The sequence below is a fragment of the Ambystoma mexicanum genome, chromosome 5p (genome assembly GCF_040938575.1).
Source record: "Ambystoma mexicanum isolate Mex_15411 chromosome 5p, UKY_AmexF1_1, whole genome shotgun sequence".
NCBI lineage: Eukaryota > Metazoa > Chordata > Amphibia > Caudata > Ambystomatidae > Ambystoma > Ambystoma mexicanum.
This window is the reverse complement of record NC_090930.1, coordinates 884066550-884074049: the sequence shown is the minus strand read 5'-3', so window position 1 is coordinate 884074049 and position 7500 is coordinate 884066550. Positions and strand designations below refer to the sequence as shown.

Genomic DNA, 7500 nt, shown 5'->3' with positions numbered 1-7500 from the left:
AATCTTTTGATTAGGCGAGGAGCGTGGACATATTCAGCAGGTTCCCAGGATCTCTCTTGGGGGCCGTAGCCTTTCCAGTCAATTAGGTAGAATAGTTTAGATTTGGAGATCTTGGAGTCCAGAATGCTTTTGACTTCAAACTCGAGTTCTCCATCCACTAGGATAGGTTTTGGAGATTTGGTTAGTCGGGTTTGAGGTTGCACGGGTTTTAATAGAGAGACGTAGAAGACCGGATGTATCTTCATGTGCGGGGGCAAGTCCAACTTGACCGCTACTGGGTTTACTATGGTAGTGATGGAATAGGGACCAAGCTATCTTGGGTTGAATGTGCGTGGCCCTTTTAGAGATAGATATTTGGTGGATAACCAGACTTGATCCCCTACTTGATAGTGAGGGGCTTCCTTCCGATGTTGATCTGCTCCTTTCTTGTATTGTTCTTTAGCCCTTTGAAGGTGAGAAACAGCTTCCTTAAAGGCTTGGGTGATTGTAGAATGCAGGTAGTCTACTGCTGGTGTTTCAAGATCTTGGAGGGGATCCAACTCCGAGGTTCGAGGGTGACTGCCGTACAAAAGAAAAAACGGGGTTTTCCCAGTTCCCGAATGGACAGAGTTATTGTAGGCATACTCGGCTATCCAAAGGATATCTTTCCAAGTTTTTTCAGTTTGTTGCAGCATGCAGCGTAAATACTGTTCCAGAGTTTGATTGGTCCTCTCGGTTTGTCCGTCGGTCTGAGGGTGGTGACTGGTCGATAGTCTCACATCAATTTGAGCCGACCGACAGCAACTTCGCCAAAAATGAGAAATAAATTGACTACCTCGATCCGAAATTAGAACCGAAGGAAAACCGTGCAGTCGGACGATGTTTTCGAGAAATTCTCGGGCCAGAGTTGCTGCTGTTGGCAAGCCTTTGAGCGGAATGAAATGCGCCATCTTGGAGAATAAGTCCACGATTACTAGAATCGTATTGTATCCGGAGCATGGAGGTAGATCGGTGATGAAGTCCATAGAAAGCGTATGCCAAGGGCGAGGTGGGATGTCAATAGGGCGTAAGAGGCCTGCTGGTCTTTCCTTTTGACTCTTGTTTTGGGCGCATACTCCACAGGACATTATAAAGTCTCTGATATCTTTTTTCCAAGACGGCCACCAGAAGTAGCGCTTGATCTTTTCTGAGGTCTTGGCTATACCGGGATGACCTTCCATTAAAGAGTCGTGATAACAAGAGATTACTTTTTTCTGTAAATCTGTGCTGGGTAGGTATAATCGTTCTTGGAAATACAATAAGTTGTCCTTTACTGCAAAGTCCTTTCCCTGCAGATGCCAATTCTGTATGCCTGCTGGAGTTACAAGTTGCCTGGCTTTATCCTTAACTTCCTCTATGGATTCTGTGGCGATTACACCCAGAATTCTTTGTTCGGGAATGATTGGTACAGGTTTAGGGTTGACCAAGTGTTCTTCCACTCCCATCCGAGAAAGGGCATCGGCTTTACCGTTCTTTGTACCAGGTCGATAGGTAATTATGAAGTCAAACTCGGCAAAGAATTATGCCCAACGGAGTTGTCTAGAGGATTGGGCTTTTGCGGTCTTCAAATATTGCAGGTTTCGGTGATCCGTAATCACAGTAACGGTGTGTCGGGCCCCCAGCAGATAATGCCGCCAAGCCTTAAAGGCAGACTTGATAGCCAGAAGTTCCTTGTCAGTAATCGTGTAATTGATTTCAGGAGGCGAGAATTTGCGGGACCAAAATGCCACGGGATGCAACTGATTGGTTACCGGGTCCTTTTGTGATAGAACTGCCCCCATGGCAAGGCTTGAAGCATCAGTTTCCACGATGTAGGGGAGTTCGGGGCGAGGGTGTTTTAAGATTGGTGCAGAGATAAATTTAGTCTTCAAATCCTGGAAAGCTTGTTCCGCCTCGGTAGACCATTCAAAACGTTTGTTTTTCTTTAACAAGGCAGTGATGGGCTGGACTATTCGAGAGAATTCGGGGATAAACCTGCGGTAAAAGTTAGCGAAGCCTAACATGCTTTGCACACCTTTTACGGAGGATGGTGATGGCCATTTGAGAACTGCATCGACCTTCTTTGAATCCATACGCACTCCGCCAGGTGATAATATGAATCCCAAGAATTCAACTTCAGTCACGTTGAAAACACATTTTTCCAACTTAGCGAAAAGTTTGTGTTGACGCAATCTTTCGAGGACCATTTTCACGTGTTTCCGATGTTCAGATTCCGATGAAGAATAAACGAGGATGTCGTCAATGTAAACAACAACACATACATCTATGAGCTCTCTGAGGACATTGTTCATAAAATATTGAAAGGCGGCCGGGGCATTGCAAAGTCCGAATGGCATGACCTGATATTCAAATAGCCCATACTTGGTGCGGAAGGCCGTCTTCCATTGATCGCCCTCTTTTACTCGTACCAAGTGGTAAGCTCCTCTAAGATCCAGCTTTGTATATATGCATGCTTTTCTGACTTGGTCCAGGAGTTCAGGGATCAAAGGTAACGGATATCTATTCTTAACGGTGATCTGGTTCAGGGAGCGATAATCGATACAAGTTCTAAGGTCTCCTTCCTTTTTTGGAACGAAGAACAAAGCTGAAGAAGCAGGGGACTTGGAAGGACGAATAAACCCATTTGCCAGGTATTGATCCAGGTATTGTCGAAGGTGAAGGTTCTCAGGCTCGGTGAGGGCATAAATTCTACTACAAGGAGGAGTAGATCCAGGTATCAGGTCTATCTGGCAGTCATAAGACCTATGAGGAGGTAGAGAGTTAGCCTGATCCTTCCGGAAAACATCTTGGTATTCTAGGTATTCGGGAGGTAACTGGGGAGTCTCTGAAGAAATTGCGGCCAGTGCAACACCAGGTGGAGGGTGACAAGTAGAGACACATTCTGGAAACTGGACCGTTCTTGCTTGCCAATCGATCAGAGGATTGTGTTTCTCTAACCAAGGTATTCCTAGAATAATCTGAAACTGAGGGGCCTTGATCACATCGAACACGATCTTCTCATGGTGTCCATCTTGACTTACTAGCATCACCTCTTGAGTGGTATGCGTTACTGGCCCGGAGGCTATCTCCGTACCATCCACCGTAGTAATGACGTCCTTTACAGCCTTGGGACAAAGAGTTAGATTCATCCTCAAAACCATTTCATGATCCACATAATTGCCGATGGCACCGCTGTCGACGTAAGCTTCAATTTCATGTAATCGATCCGGATTATCAGGGCTAATGAGGACCATAGGTATCACGAAATGCGAGGTCACGGAACTGGTTTTCACGCTCGGCAAGAGGACCTCTATTCTTGTCGGGCGAGGTCGTTTCCCTGCTCAGAGTTTGTAACTTTGGTAACTGCAGCTCCTACTGCCTTCTTGGCAGGTTTCACCGGACAGTCTCGAAGAAAGTGCCCTGAGTTTCCGCAATATAGGCATAATTGCAACTGTTTCCTCCTTTCCCGCTCCCTTTGTGTTAGAGGACCTTTCAGACCCCCTATTTGCATGGGTTCCCCGGAGTCTACTCCTTTGGAAGGAGTTGGCGGTTTGGAAAATACTCGAGCATCAAACTTGGAACGATCGGCCTTCCTGTTCTGCAGCCTGTGATCTATTTGAACGACCAAGTCTATATAATCCGAACAGTCTTGTGGGGGATTCACTACTTGGGCTAAAACGTCTTTGAGCTCTCCACGTAGACCTCTATAAAACAGCGTAATCCTTTTGTCCTCAGGCCATTGAGTTTCCACTATTAGTCTATTGAAAGATGCAATATAAGCCAAAAGGTCTTGATTACCCTGTCGCAACGAAAGAAGCTCATTGTCCAAGACCTGCCCCTGTGAATGTCTTGCGAACAGTTTTTCCATACTAAGCTGAAAGGCTTGAAAATCATGGAGAACCGGATCATCTTGATTAACTAGAGGGATCGACCAGTCTGCCGCATTGCCACTAAGGTACGAAAGTACAAAAGCTACTTTTGCTTGATCAGTTGGAAAGGCTGCTGGCCGGCATAAGAAGTGCAACCGGCACTGATTGATAAATACTGCAAACCTCTTTGGGTCACCAGAAAATCGTTCGGGCGGAGCCAGAGGTACATTCCCAGGTAGGTTGATCTGCACTGGATTCATAGAGGATGTTGAAGGAAGATTTGCCCCTGATGCGGGTAACGGGGTCTGTCCGGCTTGTGACTGTAGCACTTGTCTAGCAAGATTGTCTGTTCTCTCCTTGGAAATAATTAGTTCCCTTCTTAGAGCATTCGTTTCCTGACGAGCTGCATGCACTTCTGCCCTTAGTTCCCCAAGTAACCGGGCTAGGGGGTCAGTATCCGAGGTTTCCATAGCGCCTGGGCGAGAGTGTTGCGGTAGGCTTTGCGTTCTATAACGCTCACCTGATTCTCGCAGAGGCGCCGGTCTTGACTGGGCGACTACCGTATCTTCAAAGGTGATGTGTAGCACCCGGTTGGCTCTTTGGGCTGGACCTCTGTGCACTGTATGCCTGACGTGTAGAGTAAGATGTCTGCAGATAGAAAATATGGGGTTAATGAACTGGGGTTATTGGGGTGTCCCTATCTCTTTCCTCTTCTCATCTCCTGTAGACCCCCAAAGGTTAACGCTCTCACCTTAGGTAAGTGAATGCCGAGCTCTCCATCTGCCTCGGGGCAGGGTGCTGTAACCAGTTTCTTCACTGGATAGGTAGCGCAGGCCTCTTGACTTCAGAGGACTGCTGTCCGTCGTTTACTGCACGAACGGTAAGTTTCGAGTCATTCAAATGTCTTTAAAGTCTTTAGTAATGATGTCTCTTGTTTTGCAGGGTTCCGGCGATGGCGGATGACGGGCTGAAGTGAGTTGAAGATGGAGCCCGTGTGATGAATAGAAGCGCCTGGAAGCACGTAAGTAAGCGCTTGTTGCCTGCTTCACTATGCGCTCTAACTGTCTTTTTATTTTGCAGGTACGAGTTCGGAGCGGCTGCAGGGTGCCGGAATACCCACTGGATTAGATGTGGAAAGGAGTAATGGCACGTGAGTATTAAAGTTCCCCAATGTCTTTAAACGCACCTTGTTTTGTCTTTCAGATGCGGGATGCAGCGCCGAAGGCCTCCGGAGCGTGCGAAGAGTTGGTAAACTTTTGTCTTCCAGATGCCGGAATGCAGTGTGAAGACCTCCGGAGCGCACGAAGAATAGGTAAGCCTTTGCCTTTCAGATGCCGGAATGCTAACCTGTTCTTTCTTGTCTTTATAGGTGTTGCTGAAGACTGGATTCAGGATGGTAAGCCTTTGCCTTTCAGATGCCGGAATGCTAACCTGTTCTTTCTTGTCTTTATAGGTGTTGCTGAAGACTGGATTCAGGATGGTAAGCCTTTTTCCTTAGGCCCAGGACCGGATGCAGAAGACACGATGAGCGTTCTGCTGCAGAGGTTGCAGAATAACGCAAAGCAAGATTCATCCACCGGGTGTGGTTTAAATAGCCTCCTGTAGTGCTTAGGTGTCTCCTTCCACAGCCACGCCTAAGTAAGAAAAGAGTTCCTGGTAAGAAAAGAGTTCCTGCCTTCCAGAAGAGTTCCAGTGTTCTGAATCTAGGGAGTGGCTCCAGCCCCACCCAACAGGAAAAGTAGTTCCAAACAGAAGAGGATCAGAGGCTCAACTGGCAGGCAAGTAAGCAGCATGGTCTGCTGAAGGTAAGTCCACCCAAGCATTATGAGCCCGGCGCTTCCAGCGCTGGGACTGGGCATATTTATGAGCCTGGTGCCACTGGCGCCAGGACTGGGTCCAAAAGGTCCCAATTGGGACTGGTTGGCACTCGGAACCTGGGTTATGGATCTGCTTCCAAGGGAGTTGGGAAAACCCTGACCTTTTGGAAGCAGAGATCATGACACCGCCCGTCGCTACTACCGAATGGATGGTTTAGTGAGGTCGTCGGATCGGCTCCGCCGGGGTCGGCAACGGACCTGGCGGAGCGCCGAGAAGACGATCAAACTTGACTATCTAGAGGAAGTAAAGGTCGTAACAAGGTTTCCGTAGGTGAACCTGCGGAAGGATCATTAACGGCGGAGCAGCCGGAGGGAGAGCCGCGGGCCCGACCTCAGTTGCGTCCCAGACGCGCACGACCCACAGCCCGGGGAGCGGGACCCCCTTCCGCCAGAGGGGGGTCCGCGACCCAGCAGACGGACGGGGACGTCCCCAGCCGACCGGAGGGGAAAATGGAGGCCCGCCCCGAGCGGGCCCCCCCTCGCATCTCCCCTCACCGAGCCGGCCCCTGAGCAGCCGCGCCAGGCGGGGGCGCGCTCCTCCACCTCGACCCGCCAGCGGGCCGGGCGTCGGAGTGGGCGCACCCCGGTCGGCAGGGAAGCCCCCGAGTGAGAGCAGCCGGGAGCCGAGGGAAGCCCGGCCATTCTCGAGGGACGCCTCCCCAGGGCGGACAGGGGCCTGGCACGCCGGGCGAGCCCTGAGCCATGGCGCAGCCGGGCGTACACGACGGGCGGGCGTCGAGGTTCCGGCCGTCCGCGTGGGCGAGCGATGGCCAGGCCCGCCGGCGCAGCGGGCGACCTTCCCTCTCGACCAGGTACCTGGAGCCCGGCCCCGTGCGGCCGGGCTACGGTTTGAAGACTCTAGCGGTCCCACCCAACCCCCCTGCCCGTGCCGACTCTGGCCCGCCTCTCCGTCCGGCTCCCCGCAAGGGACGCGGTGAAGGGGGTCGGGCCGGGGGTAGGCTGGGCGGTAATCGGGCCGGGTGGGCCGGCGGCGGAGCGGCCTGCCTCCATCGCCGTGGGAAGCCCTGCCGCCGCGCAGGCTTCCCAGGCTGAGCGCCTGGATGGTTTTTTTTGTTTTCTCTTAAAACCCCCGATGGTCTCGGCCGACTCCCAAGTGGGGCAGCTAGACAGGGCGCCGGGCTGTGTCTCGCCCGCGTCAGCCCGAACCTGCACCAGCAGGTTCGGGCTGACGTCTGGAACCAAACAAAAAGTTGCCTGTGACTCTTGGCGGTGGATCACTCGGCTCGCGCGTCGATGAAGAACGCAGCTAGCTGCGAGAATTAGTGTGAATTGCAGGACACATTGATCATCGACACTTCGAACGCACCTTGCGGCCCCGAGTTCCTCCTGGGGCTACGCCTGTCTGAGGGTCGCTTGAATGTCAATCGCCGTGTGGTCCCCTCCCCGGGGTGCGGCTGGGGCTGTCGCAGGGACCCCGTTCCCTTCGTCCCCCTAAGGTCAGACCCTGATCAGCACCGGCGCGGGATCCCTCTGGACCCGGCCGCGCGGGCCCCGGCGGCGGGCGGCGGCGGGCCTTGAAAAAGCCTGGCGCGCCTCCGCCCCTGCCCCAGGGCACCGTGCCGTGCCGCGTGTGGCTGTCTGTGGTGTCCCACGGCTCCCGGCGCGGAACGGCCCCGGAGCGCGGGCCTCGCGACCAGGCGGGTCCTCGGCCTCAGCGGATCGGGAAAGCGCACAATCGGCCGCTGCTTGAAGGCGTGGGGCTGTGCCAGGGGCTAACCCCCCCTGCGTGGCCCCGG

The 7500-nt window shown here is 52.5% G+C and overlaps 1 protein-coding gene and 1 non-coding gene across 2 annotated transcripts in view; one reads left to right on the top strand and one right to left on the bottom strand.

The window, feature by feature from the left end:
• Positions 1-7500, bottom strand: part of LOC138481266 (fibrous sheath-interacting protein 2-like) — a 2966522-nt gene that overhangs the window by 2141993 nt on the left and 817029 nt on the right. The gene's annotated exons all lie outside the window — the stretch shown is intronic.
• LOC138481897 (5.8S ribosomal RNA) lies at positions 6963-7116 on the top strand. Its single transcript, XR_011274487.1, has one exon. It is a non-coding gene; the product is annotated as a 5.8S ribosomal RNA (ribosomal RNA).